At 44.2% G+C, this 19,838-nt stretch overlaps 1 long non-coding RNA gene across 1 annotated transcript in view; it reads left to right on the top strand.

Moving 5' to 3' along the window:
• Positions 1 to 19,631, top strand: part of LOC122794256 — a 66,044-nt gene extending 46,413 nt beyond the window's left edge. The window contains exon 2 of the long non-coding RNA XR_006363626.1: positions 17,963 to 19,631. This is a non-coding gene — a long non-coding RNA (uncharacterized LOC122794256). The remainder of the gene's footprint in view (positions 1 to 17,962) is intronic.
• The last annotated feature ends 207 nt before the right edge of the window (positions 19,632 to 19,838 follow it).

Genomic DNA, 19,838 nt, shown 5'->3' with positions numbered 1-19,838 from the left:
TGTGTGTGTGTATATATATATATATATATATATATATATATATATATATATATATATATATATATATATATATATATATATATATATATATATATATATATATATATATAATTTTTTTTCCTGACTGAAAATGTTGCATTTAACTAGAAAACTTATCTCTTTTTTTTTTTTTTTTTAAATTGTTGTTGCATTTCGAATGAAGTTTACATATAAATGCTTGTTTAGTCAGGTCTTTTGTATTTGGAACAGGATACTGTGTTTGTGGGGGAATGTCAATTGATTACGCCATTACCACTTGCTCTCAACCTTACCTTTTACCAACTCATCCAGGCTTCACTATCTTACTTCTGGGTCTCATTCTTGGCTTACCAATGGATCAACCACCTGTCTCCACAGTTTTACCTTTTCTTCCCTGCAAAAAGGAGGAGGAGGCTGTCAGGGAATCTTTCAGTGTTAGAACAGCTCTAATTTTGCCTTTGCCACTGGTGAGTGACTGCTGCTGTGGCCGCTTGTTCTTCAGACCACTCATCATTTTCACCTGGTCCCCATGATGTTGCAGGTACAGTCACCAAAGACTAGGGGGATAACCATGTCCTCTTCAGCTGTAGGGATGTCCCTGGCAAGCAAGGGGAGATGATGTTTTTCTCAGAGCAAGGAGTGGGTGAAGGTTTCTCGTTCAGCCGGGATAGTGAATTTGAATCTGGGACAAGTATACCTTCTAAGAGACACGGAAAAGTGAACATATGAGAAAACATTCCAGTCTCCTGTTTGTGTTTTCATGGACCTGGAATATTTACTTGGATTCGCTAAAAATCTCACTGTTTTTTCCCATGCCTTGTTCTTCAGGCATGCAAAGAGAGTTTCCTTTCTTTCTGACTCGGCATTTCCAGTTAAAAGAGCAGGCATTGCACAAGGATGGTTTACTTAATCAATTTCTTCACAATTTGAGTATTCTGAGTCAGAGGAAGTATGGGTATATGTATTTGTATTTCTCTGGAGCTTTTCTCCCCAGGACTCCATTGAAAATGGGTTCCTTGTAGCCCATAAACTATCCTGGAAAACAAACTGCAAATAAATAAATTTCCCTGTTGAGAATGTGTATTTCTATTAAACTTTGTCAAAGGTGAAGGAAGTCTTTCAGTGGGAGTAGAATGAAATTCCTACTGCACATAAAATGTATTATGATTTGTTACAGCTGATGTGCCTAAATATGGGCCTGTTCCCCCTGTGTTGCCTGCTTTAAAGAAAGCTTTTCTCACTACTTCTAGCTTGCCTGACAGCCAAACCAGGGAAGCCTTGACAGGTTATTCAGAATACCCCTGACTCATAATATTTATTTTTTAATCCTAAAGCTGACTCGGCAGTGATTTATTTAACTGAATCTGCTTCTGCTAAACAGATTACTGCTGCTATTCCATTTCCTGTGATGAAGCTGGTTAGGCTTTAGATAAGTTGGGGAAGAAAATGTATTCTTCTGTTACTTTAAGGTGAACTCCACCCAAATGCATAGCCGGCCTTAGGGATAGGCCAATTAGGCGGCTGCTTAGGGCACTGCTCTAAGAGGGGCGCTTTTCCAGTATTTATTTGGTGTAGGTAGACCAGGATGGGGGCACTGGGTAGTGTGATGGGGGCGCCATGGAGCCCTTTTGCCTAGGGCACAAGCTAACCTAAGGCCACTCTTGCCCAAATGTCAAATTGTTTCTTTCCAAAAGTGATTTTTCTTCAATGTAATCCAAAACTTAACACATCCCATAGAGAGAGAGTATAATTTAATAACTATTCCATTTATTCTATATCTGAAGTTTTGCCTTTCTTTCCTCTGTCTTGTTGTCCAGTACACCGTGAAGGCTACTGAGAGAGGCAGACTAGTTAGATTAGGTCACATATTCCATCTGCAAGGTCATTAAGAAAACAATGGTTCTTAAACATTAACATTTAAATGTACCCCATCAGTCACAGCTTGCCAGCATCATTCCTCAGGTAAATGGTGTAGCCTGGAGTCTAAACAAAAGCAATGCTTTTAAGCTTGGCTTTCAGATGCAAAACACAAGTCACACATTTTTTTTTATTACAAATTAATTTTCTTTCCCCTTTAATCAAATTCGTCTCACTCTTCTGATTTTCTGTCATTGATTTTCCTTTTTTTCTCCTACACTGTACTTTTCTGCAAAAGTGCATTTCTCTTTTGGTGTTTTGTTGCAGTATTTTGTTGAGACAAGTCAGTGAGTTGGGGAATTAAGATTAACATCAAAGACTCTAATTTTAGCTGCAGTATTAAAAACTGTGAATGCAGTACAAACAAGCTCAGCCCAAGTAACTAACACCTGTTGATCACCTCGGTCATATTTCTCACTCTTACATACAGAACTACATTTGTTACTTTGAAAAGTACAATTAACTCTGCTGCAAAGCCTGTCAATTCAAGCATTCTTTAAAATGCTGTATCAGAGATGCCCACTAATAAAAATCAAAGGAAACAAAGTAATAAAAAGTACAGATTGATGCTCACAGTCAGTAGTAGGCAGTCTCAATACTGTTGTAAAGTGATGAGAGTGAGAACTACAGTAAATGATCCTCCCTTTATAGGTATTTCTCTATATCCCTCTAAAATGACATCAGGGAGGCGAAAGGATTGACTGTAAAACAAAATCATCCTACCAATAGCAGCCCCCTTTCAGGCCGTCTTGGAGTATGAAGTACAAATTAGAAAATTAGTAACCACTTAATTTGACATATGTATTAGTAATTCAGAAAAGTTCAAAATATGCAGAAAAACACATCTTTTTCAGTTTTTGGGTGCAGTTCTTTAATGTTCAGAGTTTTAAATTGTCAACCTCATATGCTTAAGGTTTTACTTTTATCATTAGAGGACATGCATACTACTGAGGTAAAACATTCTTTAAATGCTTCTGTAACATCTGCTTCTCTTGTTACTAAGCATATTTTAAAGTTTGATGATGATGATTCTTCCATCGCTGCCACTTTTGGATCAGTATTGAAAAGATTGGTTTGGCTTCACTCTCAAAACCTTCCTGAAGATGTTAAGATTGGCATTTTAATTTCTCCATTAGATAAGGAAATTCTCTTTGGCATTTTTGCAGTTGAGATCCTAAAGGAATGGAAAGAAAGGTGAAAACTGATTCAAGGGGTAACTCGGATTTTTCAACCCACCTTTTTCAGGCCAAATAGAAATTTCCTTTCCTCGGCAGCTCTCTTTTCCATTAAGTAGTTTAAGTAAATATCCTTCAACCAGGATTTTAAAAAGCAATGGCAAGGATGATGCAGAAAGAAAGGAAAAGCATCAAAATGTAAAGGATAGTCCTCTGAGTCACCATGAATGTTGCCTGCTCAGGCTGTTCCTTTTCTCACCCTGGCAGTCTCTCCATTACGTTGAGGCTTTATCTTCATTTGTAGCACCAGAATGTTACAATCTGGTGCTACATACTTCCTGAAAAAAGGGAAAACATAACCCCCACAGGACATGCACACAGAAAAAGAGGGGGAAACAAATGGGTTTTAAATCTAATCTAGCAAAGGTATACTTGGTAATAGAAATCCCTCCCTCCATTCCAATGGTTCTTTCTTGCTCAGTGAACCAACTCTGTCTCTTTCCTCCCTCTTATGAAATCAGAAGATCAGCTGTGAACCAGTACCTCATTGCCACTTGGCCAAATGCTTTGATTCAAGGATCTTTCCAGTTCTAGAAAGAGAAATATCCTGGATGCCTCTACTAGATCTTTCCTTTCTAAATCTGTCAAGATTTTGAAGTTCAAAATGTTATCCCTTCAGTCCTTTGTACCTCTGATACCTTTTATAGCTTTCATGGTAATTAGATTTGAAGAATACCTATCATCACATTCCACTGGCAAATGGTTCAGGCCATTTATAATTTGCTGCATCTTGCTTACATATCAGTTCTGTCTTATCCTTTGGATTTTCCACTGCGCTAAATATATTCACAAAGTGTGTATTCCCAGTCATTTCTTATTGCAGACTTCAAGGCATTCCCGTTATTCTTAATTTGGTAACATGCCAAATCTTTACAGACTCATTTGCCAATTGTCAAGAACATTAGCAGTGGCTCCGACTCATCTAGTCAGTCTGGGTTTTCAGGTCAGCTTTCAGAAGTCTCATCTCATCCCTTCTCACATAAGTGCATTCACTGGATGTCTGTTAGATTCTGAATTGGGAAGAATCTTCTTTCCTCCAAAGTAGAGATGTTTTAGTTTTGCCTGAATTTTTCCAACTAAAATAACATGTCTGAAGGGATTTCTTAAGATTTTGAAGCATGTGCATCAGTGATTCTCATGTTTCCTTTAGCCAGACTCCACATGAGGAAAATGCAGTGGTACCTCGTATCGATCTGGATTCATCAACTACACCCTTTGTCCTTTCAAATCCCAGTTCTGGGATTTGTAAAGAGGGAGGTTCTATGTTTTATAGACCAAATCTCCTGCTATCCAGGTCTCCCATTCTCTCTCCCACCCCTACCCCCAACCCCCCACTTTTGTTGTTATAGATGCATCAGACCTGATTTGGGGAGCAACTTCAGGTAGAGTAAAAGTGTAAGCTTTATGGAATCTTCAAGCTGGATAGAAACACATAAATGACTGAGAGATGTTTGCAGTGACTGACACTCTGAAAGCCTTAATTTCCAATCCGCAGAACTGCTGCAGGTTTACACAGAGCTTTACCACAGGGTTGTGGTACATAAATAAGGGGGTGTCTGATCTTAGCCTCTTTACAAACTTCCTGTGGTCACCTGGGAGAGAGCAACTCAGCTAAAACTCGACTCTTCAAGCTTCGTACATTCTGTTAGGGCAAAACTTGATTGCAGACAAGCTCAGCAGGAACAGGATATGAATGGAAACTTCACCCTGGGTTCTTCCAAGAATTGCTCCAACTATGGCGATCACCTCATGTAGATCTGTTTGCCTCCTTTCAGAGCAGTCAGGTAAAGAAATACTCCTTCATGACTTCTTGCAAACTGGCCTAGAAGACAGATGCTTTCCTATTCCCATGGAAGGGTATGGAAGTATACACCCTTTTGTATATAGATCTGAAGTAGTTACTTCATTTGATCTGCAACCTGTGGGTAGTCTGATCCGACCTCGGATCTGAACCGGCTAAAGACGGTTGCTTCATAGTGAAGAGCTCCTGGCCTGGTGAGATTGTTCTATTTTATAGACTTTTTTCTTAGTTAAAAATTTGTGCGTGTGTGTTTTAAATACCAAGCCCTTGAAAACCCTTTAAAAAAAAAAATAAATAAAAGCTAATCTTCCCTTAGTTTAACTTTATTTCTCCCCCTCCCCCCCTAGTGTTTGGGTGTGTGTGTGTGAGAGAATTTTTATGGCTGAATCTAAGGCCATGTTTTCAAAGTGTGCTGAGTGTGGCCACAAGCTTTCCCCAGCTGATGGCCACACTCAGTGCGTTTTGTGTCTGGGGGCAACACATCTTTCGGAGGCCTGCCAGATATGTGCGGCCTTCAACCCTCGGGCACTCAGGGACAGGAAGAACAAGCTGATCCTGGTGGGAAAACTCCCTCAGGAATCAGCTTCTTCTTCCTCTCCCAGCCGGGTTCAAGCTACTCCTGTAGCTTCGACGCCGGCTACTCCCTTAGCTCTACCCGGGACTCAACCTCCCTTATCGGGTACCAGCTCTGTGGAGTCTAGTGCTTCTTCCCACAGGGAGAAAAAGAAGCACAAAGACAGAGAGGGTCACAGTTCAAAAAGGCGGGCCGAGTCTCATCCCTCGGCTCCGCCTGAAAAAAATCCTGAAGTCCCCTGTGAGGGTCTCCGGATCCTCGTCCTCTCGGCTCCGCTCACCTTCTTTTACTCCGGAGCCAGAGGAGGAAGATAGGTCTCCCTTGAGGTCTTCGAGGCGGCCCTCCCGGCCTGCCTCGACTGCCTCTTCGCGGTCTACAAGAAGCATCTCTGAAGCAGACATGGATCGGATGATGCGAAGATTTCTACAGACCCAGATGCAGATGGCGATGCTCTTGCCCCCCCCCCTTTGGGAGGGAGTGCAACCCCCATTTTTGCCCCGATCGCTCCTTCTCCGACCCGTTTTCGGGTCTCGGAGTTGTCGGATCCAGGCCCTTTCGGACCCGGGGATACATCGGCGCCAATAGCGATTGTGTCTTCGCCGACTATACCTTCGAGCTTGTCGGATCTGAGCTCTCGGGGTCGAGGGTTGAGCATCGGATCCAAGGGGGTGGTTGTGTCTTCGGCGCCGATTGGGTTGGAGCACACCACTGCCTCGGGTCCGATTGCTTCGGCTCCGACCCCGATCCTGTCCTCGGAGCCAAGGAGGTTACTTTCTCAGGCTGGAGACAGTGAATCTCCCTCGGCTTTTGAGGTAGTGGAGAGGGTACTGTCGAGGTCATCCAGGTCCCCGACCGGGCCTTCGGATCCACCCGTACCCCCACTGTATCAGGGTCGGTCTTCGATCATTCGTCCATCTGGACAGCCTGCCCAAAGCCTCCAGTTGGTTCCTATGGAGGAGCACCACCCTGCGGACGAGCCCTCTTCGGACAGTCCCACCGAAGAGGCTCCTCTGAAGCGTCAGTGCAAAAGGAGGCACCTGGACTCCCCCCAAGTCCATTACCACGAATACGAATTTGGATGATACGGAGGGCTCCCCAAGATCACCCCCTGAAGATGTCTCCTTCGGAGACATCATGGAAATGTTGCGTATAAGAGGGGAGTGGTCTGCCCAAAAGCCCTCCCTGGACGAGTCTGTATTTCTGGAGGCCTTTGAGGAAGGCCCATCTACCTCCTGGGTGTCCCCCCCAGCCGACCCCTTGGTGGATTTAATTACCACCACGGCTTGGAAGGAGCCCGACACCGTGGAGCCTATCCCTAGACGCCCAGACAAGGTCCTCAGCCCTCCCTCTGATAGACCTTCTTGGTCCAAAGGCGCGCCGGTTGATGCTATGTTGGTGGCGGCGGCCACTAGGAAAGAACTTGCCCAAGAAAGTTCTTAGGTCCATCCGCCGGACAAGGAGTCCCGGGCATTGGACCGTATTGGAAAGTGGATGTTTGCTTCAGCGACCTTTGCCATAAGGTTGCTGAACTACATGGCACACACCATTAGGCTACAGCGTGACTTAATTAAAGAATACGCTGCAGCCCCTCCGGAGTCCATGTCGGTCCCAGACAAAAACTTTTTTGAGACTCGAATGGCCACTCTAAAGTCCATATCAAACACATCTATGCAGCTTCTTTCCCATGCCACGGAAGGAGCCGCTAGAGCTAGCGGAGCTGGAGTGGTCTTGCGACGTCACTCCTGGCTCCGCCTTTGTGACTTCATGGAACCCTTTAAGGCATCCTTCGCGAACGCCCCTTATGACTGTTCGGCCTTATTTGGCTCAACAGTTCGCGACACGCTGGTCCAAAGCGAAAAGGATGGGAAAACGCTGTCAGCCGTCGGAGTCCACTTCTCTAGCCCCCAAAGATCCTTCTCCAGGAATCAGAGGGGGGCAAAAGAAGCTAAGAAGCTGTGGTTCCATAAATCTCAGCAATCCCGTCCTGCTGCGGACAAGTCGTCCTCTAGAGGCAGAGGAGGACAAGGTGGACGCCGGCCCAGAAGCAGAGGGGGGCCGCGTAACTTCGGGTCTAGAGAGCCTTTCTCGGACAGACCCGCGCAACAGCCCTGAGGGCTTGCCCGACTGTCCCTCTCTGGAGGCAGTCGGGGGGGGTGATTATCGGAGCACCTGTCTGTCAGACTGGGAGTCCATTACAAAGGATCGATGGATGCTCCGGATTATATCCAGAGGATGTCCTTCAAGGATGCATCTGCAGTCCTTACAAATGGGTTGTCCTGTCGTCAGGCAGCCCTTCGGTCGGCCGGATTCCAAAGTCTGGGTCTGGCCTCGGCTGGTGTCGCACTTAACCCGACGTCATAGCTGCAGTTCTTCGGCTATAAAGGCATCAGCCGACGCCATTTTCCTCTGTCTTTCTTGCCGCGTGGCGCCCGAAGCAGAAGCTGTTCGCAAGTGCCGGTCGGTCAGAACCAGAGATTACTACTACAAGTACCGAAGACTTCTAAAAAGCTAAGTACCCCGTTGCTGACTCTTTCTTGCCTCAGACGATGTCAGAAAAAGTGAATAACTGTTTAACTTGTGGGAAACAAATACCTCATAAAGATTTCCACTCTTACTGCTTACCTTGCTTAGGCCCAGACCACGATGTAGCAGCTTGTCTAGCCTGTGCTTCTTTCAACCGACGGACGCTTAGACGTCGGTCGGAATTTGCTGAAGAGTTTTTCGGCTCCGATTTTGCTTACATTATGCCGTCGGATCCTCCGACTACGCAAATTTCTAAAAAGCGCAAGGAAAAGGACCGACACTCGCAGTCCGCGGTTTCGGACGAAACCGCGGTTAAGCCTACCGCGAGTGTCTCGGTTTTGGCTGAAACAGAGTCCACGGTTCTTCCTTCGGCCGAAAGCTTGCCACTTACCGAGGCCTCATCCAGCCTGGCTGAATCTGCTACCGAAATCCCACCTGCTCTTGCAGGTTCACAGGATTTATCTGATACTATCCCTTTGGATATTTCTACCCCTGCACGTGGAGCTGCTAGCCCTCCTGCATCCATGTCGATTAAGGCCTTTGCCAGGACTAAAGCAGCAAAAACTACAAAATCTGTGCCTGCTAAGACCCCCTCTCACAGGCCTAGTTCTAGTTCACAAATGCTTAGTCTAGCAGAGGATCTCATTTCTTTGATCCGGGGATCCCAACCACATCCAGACAGGGCCTCTCACCCACCTCCAGAGAAGAGGACTAGAGTAGAGCCCCCTGAGCCAGTTTCTTCTGATGGCTCCTCTGATGAATCAGATAATTCAAACCCTCCAGAGGGCCCCTCTTCTCCTTATGAGGACTCTGATGCAGAAGAGTCCATTCCTTCTGCCTCTCCGCCTGAGGAATTTTCTTTTGGGGAAACCTTGCATGCTATGAGGGAACAATTTCAATGGCAGGGCCAGGATTTTTCAGACTCTAGGAAAAGGCTTAGAACCTTTTTGCATTTGCCACAGCATAGGCCTTTAGCCATTCCTCCAGTCCTTACTGTTGTGGATGATGCTTTTAATGATGCTTGTACTGCTCCTGATTCTCTTCCTCCGGCCCCTGCTAAGCCCGATAGGTACTACAGGGTTCCAGACACACACTATCATTTGTATAAGGCCCCTTTTGCAGATCCCGAAACTATCTCCCAGGGACCCAAGGCTGTAACAGCTACTTCTACTAAAAACCCCCTCCCCTCTGAAAGGGAATCTAGGGCCTTAGAGAGATGGGGTAAAAAAGTTTACACTTCTGCTACTCTCTCAGCTAGGGCCTTGAACTGTCAATTCCACTTGATTCAGTATCAGGAATTTATGTTAGACCAATTAACTAAAAAACTGTCCTCGGATGAACCATTAGACAAAAAATCTGTACAGGAAATGGTACATAACATTCAGCAGGTCAGTAATCACTCCTTAAAATGCGGCTATGATGCACTGGAGGCTTCCTTTAGATCAGCCATGACTGGCACAGTGATCAGAAGACATGCATGGTTAAAAGAGCAGTCCTTACCAGACCATGTTAAATCAAAGCTCCTAGATGCTCCCATGGATAAGCTCAATTTGTTTGGCTCCCCTGCACAGCAGGTGCTGAAGAAGGTGGAAGAGAAAGCAAAATCTGTCCAGACAGTCAAGGATTTCTTGCAGGTCCAGCCTCCAAGGTTTAGCAGGAACTGGCCTTTCAAGAATTGGTCCTTTCCAGACACCTCCAGAGCTCCGAGAGGCAGGAATAGGCGCTCAAGAGGCAGGGGTCAATCCAGAGGTGCCTACAGGGGACGTCAGTGGCAGGCGAACAACCAGCGAAGTACAGCCACAGATCCAACCACCACCACTTCCACAGGACAATCGCAGTGACTTGGTTCTGGCACCGCCTACCAGGGAACAACTAGAGGCACCCTTAGGCGGGAAGCTAGCCTTATTTTCAATAAACTGGCATTACATCACAGGAGACAAATGGATTTTACAGACAATAGACCAAGGTTACAGGTTTCACTTCCATACTCTACCAAGGAAGAGAGGAATGCCAAACCTACCTCCAAATCAGAAGACAGAAGCTCTAGAACAAATAACTCACTAAGGATGAGAGCTGTCGAAAGGGTACCATCTATGGAACAAGGGCAAGGATTTTACTCCAGACTCTTCCTGGTACCAAGAAAAGAAAACCAATAGAGACCTATTCTCGACCTGTCCGCTTTAAACACATACCTCATTGTTCCAAAATTCAAAATGCTGACCCTACAGCAGCTTCTTCCCATGCTGGGCAAGGAGTCTTGGCTGGTAACTCTGGATCTCAAGGAGGCATACCTGCACGTCCCCATACGACCAAATTGCAGTAGATACCTCAGATTTCTTGCAGGATCAGAGCATTATCAATTCTCAGCATTGCCCTTTGGCTTATCTACTGCGGCCAGAGTATTCACGAAATGCCTGGCATCAGTAATTGCTCATTGCAGGCTTCAGGGAATTCAAATTTACCCTTACCTGGACGACTGCCTGTTACAAGCGGACAGCAAAAACAAATTAACAAAAGATTTGGAAAGGGTCATTCATCTACTACAAGCCCTGGGATACACAGTCAATATAAAAGTCAAGGCTGATACCATCCCAAAGGATAACCTTCTTGGGTGCAGATCTGGACACATCAAAACAAATGGCATTCCTGACAGTAGAAAAACAGGAGCAACTCCTTTCTACTTCATGGCATTAACAAAGCAGAACCAGCTAACAGCAAGAAAAGTCCTGCAAGCTCTCGGTTACATGGCATCCTGCATAATATTGATTCCACATGCCAGACTACATATGAGAAAGTTACAGTGGTATCTAAGGAATTTATGGTCTCAGCACAAGCACAGCCTAGAAACCCAAATTCCAATAATTCCATGCCTGAAACAAGAATTCCAATGGTGGGCTCAAGCCTGTCAATCAAACAAGGGACTGCCCTTCCACAGCACTCAACCAAGCCAGACCATCACAACAGACGCCTCAGACCTCGGTTGGGGGCACACATGCTGGACAAGTGCATACAAGGCTTATGGACTCAAGACCAGCTGCACCTACACATAAATCAAAAGGAAATGCTGGCAGTAAAACTGGCAATTCAGGCATTCAGACCATTTCTTCGACAGGGTCAACTGCTGATAAGGACGGACAACACCACAGTTATGTGGTACATCAACAAACAGGGAGGCACACATTCATACCCTCTATGCCGGATGGCAATGAACCTCTGGAATGTGGCACTGAGCTTCAACATTCAGCTACAAGCAATTTTTGTGCCAGGAAAAGAAAATATACTAGCAGACATCCTAAGCAGAACTACCACGGATGCCCACGAATGGATGCTGCATCCGGACATCTTCAAAACCATTACAGGGAAATGGGGACTACCAGAAATAGACTTATTTGCATCCCCACACAATCACCAACTGAAAAAATTCTGCACAAGGACGTACCACCCACTTGCTTGGAAAGTGGACTCCCTATCTTTCAGTTGGAAAAACCTGACAGCATATGCATTCCCACCTCTTCTCTTGATGCACAAGGTGCTATTGAAGATCAAAGAAGACTGTCCAAGGATCATCCTGATAGCTCCAGACTGGCCAAGGCAACATTGGTACCCATTACTGAGGAGTATGTCTCGGGAACAAATATGGCCTCTGCCCCTAGTTCCCTTGCTGTTAACACAGAACAACTTTAAAACCCTGCATCCAAACCTGAGAACACTGCAGCTGGCTGCCTGGAACATTGCATAAGACCAAATAACCCAGATTTATCTCAAAGGGTTAAAGACATTATCTTGGAGGCTCACAGACCCTCAACAAGAAAAAATTATTCAGCAAAATGGAAAAGATATCTCATTTGGAGTACTGCAAAAGGAGAGAATGTGTCACTGGTAAACATAGCTAACATCCTGGAATACTTGGCAGAGCTCTTCCACAACAGCCTGTCCTATTCTTCCATTAAGATTCATGCATCAGCTATTTCAGCAGAATACAACTTGGATCCTCCAGTCTTCTCACATCCTCTGTTCAGGCAGTTTCTGAGAGGGATTAAAAATGTAAAGCCACCTAGGAAGCCACCATTGCCAGCATGGGACTTTAACTTTGTGCTAGAAAAGTTGACACTCACTCCTTTCGAGCCAGCAGCAACAGCAGAATTACAGTACTTATCATGGAAAACTCCTTTCCTGCTTGCAGTCACTTCAGCAAGAAGGGTATCTGAGCTACAGGCATTAATGGCAGTACAGCCCTTCCTGATCTTCCATCAAGACAGAGTGTCCATGAGAACTAATCCTACTTTTATGCCAAAGGTGGTCTCCAGGGTATCTTTAAATCAAGCTATCCACCTACCTACATTCTTCCCCAACCCACAGAACAGGGGAGAAAGCCTGTTGCATACCTTGGATGTACATAGACAATTACGTTACTACCTGGACAGGACCAAGAGCAATAGAAAAACTGACCAGCTACTGGTAGCATATGCAACAGGAATGGAAGGAAAAGCAATTTCAAAACAAACAATCTCTAAGTGGATAGGAAATTGCATTAGATTTTGTTACTCCTACCATGGGAAGAAAACTCCAGAAAACATCAGGCCTCATTCTACAAGGGCTACAGCCACTACCACAGCTTTTTTACGAGGAGTGGCTACCAAAGACATTTTAGAGGCTGCTACTTGGAGCTCCGTGCATACATTTGCCAAGCATTATAATTTACCTTTATATTCCAGATCCCGAGCAGGTTTTGCCACTGCTGTTTTGCAAGGGATCTTAACTACACCATAATCTTATTTCTCCTCCTCCCCCAGTTTGGCTATGGTATTCTACCCATTTGTAAGGACTGCAGATGCATCCTTGAAGGACATAGTACAGTTTTGTACCTACCATAAATGTAGATGTCCGATAGGCATGCATCTGCAGTCAGGATTACCCACCCTCCTTCCCCTCTGTGGTACTCCTAGGGTATTTGCCCATCTTGTAGCTAGCTGGGGGAATCTATTATGGTGTATTTGTTTGTGTATATGTACATACATGCTTATTTTTTGTTTGCTCTCTACAATTTGGAACCATTTGCATTTATCCAAATTTAGCCTTCCTAGAGGGCACCTGGCATCTGGGGCAAGAAACACGGAGGAAAATGGCGTCAGCTGATGCCTTTATACCCGAAGAACTGCAGCTATGACGTCGGGTGAAGTGCGACACCAGCCGAGGCCAGACCCAGACTTTGGAATCCGGCCGACCGAAGGGCTGCCTGACGACAGGACAACCCATTTGTAAGGACTGCAGATGCATGCCTATCGGACATCTACATTTATGGTAGGTACAAAACTGTACTTTACACTATACCGTTCACCCCCCCAGACCCAAACGTCTCCCCGATGTTCCACCCCATCAAAGGGAGTCCGCAGCTCTGGAAATTTCAGAGTTGCTAAGAAAAAGAGCCATCCAGCCCGTCCCCCCAGATCAGTCCGGGTTGGGTTATTAATCCAGGTTCTTCTTGGTGCCAAAGAAAACGGGGGACCTCAGACCCATCCTAGACCTCTCGTCCCTGAACCTGTTCATACCCAAGGAAAAGTTCTGGATGGTCACCCTCCAATCTATTCTCCCCCTTCTGTGGGAGAACGACTGGATATGCTCGTTAGACCTCAAAGATGCGTACTACCATATACTAATGGACAGACAATCCAGGAGGTTCCTCCGCTTCCGGCTAGGAGCCAGTCATTATCAGTTCAGGGTTCTTCCATTTGGCCTAACCTCAGCCCCCAGAGTGTTTACCAAAGTCATGGCAGTGGTTGCAGCCCACCTGAGACGCCAGGGCATTCAGGTGTTCCCTTACCTAGACGACTGGCTCCTCACCGACCCCAACAGGCATCTACTGGTTGTGGCGAGAGATTATGCCCTCTCTCTGTTCCATCATTTGGGCATGTCAGTGAATCTAAAGAAATCCTGCCTGTGCCCCACTCAATCCCTAGAATTCATAGGGGCCAGGTTGGATACTCGGATCTCCAAAGTGGTTCTTACACTGGTCACCGCTCCCCCAGCAGAATTAGTCCTGAGGGTGCTAGGGTCTATGTCAGCAGCGATCGGCCTTTCTCTCCATGCCCATCTGCGAATGCGAGTGTTAGTGGACTCTACCGGTCCAGTGGTCACTATCGGTCCATCCCTTAGATATGCCGATTCCCCTGAGCAGGGCATGCAGGGACTCACTTCTTTGGTAGTTACAAGCTCAGGAACTCAAAGAAGAGAGACCTTTTGTGATTCCCCCAGTCAAAGCCACGTTGACCACGGACGCTTCTTGCCTCGGGTGGGGCGGGCATTACGCAGGCAAGTCCGTCCAAGGCACGTGGACTCCTCTAGAGACTGCATTGCATATCAACGTCCTAGAGATGAGGGCAGTGCTTTTGGCGTTGCAAGCTCTTCATCACCTTCTTCCTCTGGGGACTATTGCAATCCAGACGGACAACATGTCCGTTGTCTGGTATATAAACAAACAGGGGGGGGGACCAGATCTTACCCCCTGTGTCGAGAAGCCATGAGAGTGTGGGAATGGGCGATTTCCACCAACCGCTTTCTGATAGCAACGCACATTCCGGGACGGTCCAACATATTAGCGGACAAGTTAAGTTGGGTATTTCTCAGCCCTTACGAGTGGTCTCTGAATCCGTCTGTCGCGAAGCAGATATTCCTCAAATGGGGTCAACCTCGCTGCGACCTTTTTGCTTCTCCCCTAAACACAAAATGCAGCGATTACTTCGTGATAGTTCCCCACAGAGTGGAATCCCCCAGGGACGCTCTGGTTCATGCTTGGCCGCCCGGTCTCCTTTATGCGTATCCTCCTCTTCCTCTGATGATGAAATTCATCCAGAAAGCCTGTCGGTTGGGGAGCAGAGTGATTCTCATAGCCCCATTCTGGCCTCGACAAATCTGGTTCCCCTTTCTGCATTCTCTGTGTGGCTCCCCCATGGATTCTGGACCCCAGACCAGACCTAATCTCGCATCCGACGAGATGCCACACTCCCAACCTGGTCAACCTCAGGCTCATGGCCTGGTTGATCCAGTTCTGTTAATGGCTAGGACTTCCGGTATCCCGTCCCCTGTTAAGGCCATTCTGGTGGCAGCTCATAAGCCATCCACCAGAAAGCTCTACAAAAGTAAATGGAAACGCTTTTCCATCTGGGCAAAGGATAAGGAATTAGATCCCTTTACGGTTCCTATTCCCACTATCCTGGACTTCCTGTCCCTTCTTTTTAGACAAGGAACTAGTTTGTCCACCGTTAAGGTCCAGCTAGCAGCTATCTCTCATTATCACGTGGGGGATGGCGTAGATTCTTTGGCATCAGCAAAAATATGCAAGACCTTCCTAAAAGGCGTATTTCTCTTAAAGCCCCCTATTAAGCCGGCAGTACCTCCATGGGATCTTACCTTGGTCTTACAAGCATTAACAAGACCACCTTTTGAGCCGGCGGCCTCAATGCCATTAAAATTCTTATCTTGGAAAACGGCCTTTTTGGTCGCTATTACTTCAGCCAAGCGAGTTCCAGAATTGCAAGCTTTGTGCATTAAGCATCCATACCTTATTTTTCACAAAGATAGGGTGGCCCTCAGGACTAATCCTTCTTTTCTGCCTAAGGTAGCCACAGAAGCTAACATTAATCAGTCTATTAACCTTCCTGTTTTCTTCCCGAATTTCCAAAACAAAGGTGAATACACATTGCACAAATTGGATGTACACAGACAACTACGTTTTTACTTGCACAGGACTAAAGATTTTCGCAAGTCAGACCAGTTGTTTGTTTCTTATGCTAAGTCAGCCATGGGCAAACCAATTTCTAAAGTGACAGTGGCAAATTGGAACTCTCAGTGTATTAGACAGGGGTACACTTCATCTGGGAAGCCAGCTCCGGTTGGCGTGCGGGCACATTCTACTAGATCTGTGGCTACCTCGACGGCTTTTTGGTCTAGAGTCCCGGTAGACGATATTTGTTCAGCAGCTACCTGGTCGTCTTCCCACACGTTCATTTCTCATTACAAACTGGACATGATCTCCAGAAGTAGGGCTTCCTTTGGCTCCGCGGTGCTTCGGAATATCCTTCCGTAGGGACCACCCAGGGTCTTTAGGTAAGCTGGGGACTCTGTCCCACAGGTTGCAGATCAAATGAAGTAACTACTTCAGATAAAGAAGTTATGTACTCACCATAACGTTCCATCTGAGTAGATACTTCATTTGTCTGCAACCGACCCCCGAACCTCGGTAAGGTATTGTTACTTGGAGATTTTTTTCTCCGTCTTTAGCCTATGGGGCAAAATAACCGATCTGAGGTAATGTCGTTGGTAGTAAGGGATTATGGGTAGGGGGGGTGGAGCTAGGAGCTCGGATCTTGGAGCTTGGAAAGCTGCCGGTTCGGATCCGAGGTCGGATCCGACTACCCACAGGTTGCGGGCAAATGAAGTATCTACTCAGATGGAACGTTATGGTGAGTACATAACTTCTTTTTTACTGTTGTGGTTGTTTCTGGGCTTTTGCCTCCTTTCCTAAGCAGAAATTGTTCTGAGGTAATTGATGCTCCAGCTGTCTTTATATGGTGCTCCCCTCAAGCTCCCTGACAGTTGGAGGGGTGGAAATTGCCTTTGCACAACTAGCCAGCTTTCCTAAGTTTAAGATTTGAAAAGAATGTAGAATACTGAATTGAACTGGAAATAATTGAAAGAAACTGTAATGAGGCTGGAATGAATGTCTTCATCTGTTAATTATGCAGGATTGTGCTGAACAGGTGCCAATCTGTTCTTTATCTGCCAAATCTTCTTTTACCTTTCAGAGTAAAAGTCTGCATACGCTAGTTCGTTTAAGAATGTTTGCTTTATTATGTACAGTGGAGGTAGATGTCAACATTATCGAAATCATATCTTACTGTCTCCAATAAGAGTACTGACAGACAGAAATATACTGAATTATAATGTCCGTAGCTTCTGCACTGGTTGTATTGTCTGTAATTTCTGTACTTAGTGTCAAATCTTACTGTCTGCAATAACAGTGCTTATTAAACTGAAATAGACTGAATTATTATGTCTGGAGTTTCTTCACTCATACTACTTTCCTCCTGAGTAATATAATTAATATTCTGGAATGCTGGATATTTGACCTGACTTCTGCATTCAATGTTCAGCTTCTGTGCCAAACTTCTGTGGACTGCACTGCAGTAACTTTCTGCTTATCACTCCAAACTAATTAACTCCCTGTCTGAAGTATCTCCTAATAATACAAAAACCCTGTGAATTTCTGCACACCTCTTTAACCTTGGTTCCCAAGCCTGTTTGTACTTAATGTACTGCACATTCTGTTAGCGCATTTTTATTCTTATTAGTATTCTTGACTGAAGGTTTTCAAAACGTTCATTTTTTTATTGAATCTGCATGTAAAATGTAAAACAAAGATCTGCTTTATCATGGCTGCATTTCTAGACTTGCGCAGAGAGGATACTGTATTTTTGTGTAACAAAGTATATCTAAATAAAATCTGATCTTACAGGTTACAATGGATAGGACCTATATAGCTTATTCTACTGCAGCAGTGCTCTATTGTAGTGTTAAGATTACTTACACAGCTGTACTGTCTTGCCTCTCCATTTAATGCTGTGCCACTGTCCAAGTTCATGAGTAAAGCTATCCTGGGAGAGAATAATTGATTAATGATAACAGAATGGAGAAAACTGGAAGGTGAGGTATTTGTATTGTCAAGTAAGATTCTTTTGATAGTTGGATAGTTGCATGCAGAGTACTATGTAATTTATGTAGACATCCTGCCAGGAGATTTAATTTTTGTGCAGTTTAGGTAAATAAATCCAAATGTTTAAAACAGTTCAATATTTCTTCTGCCATATAATGATTTTTATTTATTTATTTATTTTAAAGATGTTTTTTGAAGATCATATTGACGATGCCAAATACTGTGGACATTTGTACGGTCTTGGATCTGGCTCATCTTATATACAGAATGGCACAGGCAATGCATATGAGGAAGAAGCCAGCAAGCCACAATCATGACATAAAGTGCTTCACTGGGCTACATGGGCTTGTATATAGATTTTATCTCTGATTGAAGATGTTGGATAATACAGATATTCCCCCAAACATTGAGACATTTTCTTCTCATCTTTTGTGTTGTAAATATATTTATGCCCACCAGATGCTTTGGTCTTGATACAGAAAAATGTATGGGGTAAATCTGGCCGCTAACCAAAATTTGATCTTTGTGAAGACTAGTATGTTCAACAGAGAGAGGATTAATTTAACCATAGCAGGTGTTCAGTACACCTGTTGATTTTGACTTCAGAGTGAAAAGTACTGGTATGCTGATTACTTGTCCTCATTTCATGTGTAGTGCTTAAACAGACAGAAGTTTTAGCTATTCAGGATTGTGGACCATCAGATTTGCACTTTATGGAGTGACAGAGATCCTCTGTTTTATCTGAAATGTTCACCACCAATTGTTCTTAGATAGAAAGCATATAAATATTGGTAATTATCAATTGAACCGTTACAGGTTTATGTTTTCAAAAATGACTGGCACACTGCAGTACTGGTTGTACATGTTAAACCAAAAAGCAAAACTACTGAGCCAATGATTGTTTCTCAACTGCCTGGCCTTAAATGTACTGCCCATCTCATGCTTCTCTGTTTCTCAGAATGCTGCTATATATTACTATCAAAGTGTTGAAACCAGCCTTTCATCCTTCAAGAAATCATCTTTTGTAATCGTGCTCTTCAAGCAAAAAGGCATTGTATTATTTTCAGATGGATTATAGTATTTATAGTACAGTTAGAATAATCAACAGTGTAGAGTTCAGCCCCCCCAGCAGTATTCCTTTTTACCTAGAGTCATCTTGGTTTTATTCAGGATGCAGTATCTTCTGAATGTTTTGCACAAACTGAATAATTACAGCTCAGTATTTTGTAGTGAATTAATAAAATAACAGTTCTTCTCAGCCCACAAAGTGCTTTTCATGGTGGGTTGATTATTGCCTGCTGAATTTATATAAAAAAATAAAACAGTTTGCACTGGTTGCAGACATGATAAAATTCTAAATGTATTTAATACTTCAATACATTTCTTGAGTCACCAACATATTTTAAGTAACTTATCCCAAATTAAAAGTCACATCAATGCTGATTTGTATGTGTTTTCACTGTTGATTTTTTTGCTTGATCTTTACATTGTATGTTGTATATTGTCTTACAAAGCTGTACTTTTTCAACATTGGTTACATGGTTACACTACGAGTGTGCAGAAAGACTGTTAAAATGAATAGCTAATACTTGTCTGAAACCATGAAATGCATGGCAGGGTATGTAAAGTTGTTAATACATCTGTTCAGTTCAGCAGACCAAGGCAGATTTCCAAAAATGTTTCCATGTTGCCCAGACTACCAGATGTGTTCTTTGCTTTTCACCAAGTTTTATAACTTGGTGCTCCTTTTTTAAGAAAAAAAAAGAGAAAAGAAAAAAAAAAAGAATTTATTTGCAAAGAGTATTTGTTTTTAAAAGCTTTTGTAAATAAAGGCTTCTGAATCATTTTCTTACACATGCAATGTGCTCTGTTCCGAGTGTTTAATTTTATGAAGTATTATGTATTTTAACTTTTATACAAGATTTGAATTTCAGGCAACCATGAGCCATTGGTAAGAGATATTCATCAGACATTTTGGACATCCAGAAAGTGATCAATATGTTAGAGTAGTTTACAGTGTATAACCTTAAATGTAAAGGAGGTCCCCATTCTGAACCATGT

This window comes from Protopterus annectens, chromosome 2.part1, assembly GCF_019279795.1.
Source record: "Protopterus annectens isolate FY-2018-M chromosome 2.part1, PAN1.0, whole genome shotgun sequence".
In the NCBI taxonomy this organism is placed as follows: domain Eukaryota; kingdom Metazoa; phylum Chordata; order Ceratodontiformes; family Protopteridae; genus Protopterus; species Protopterus annectens.
Note: the sequence above shows the minus strand (reverse complement) of the source record. Positions and strands in the feature narration are given on the sequence as shown.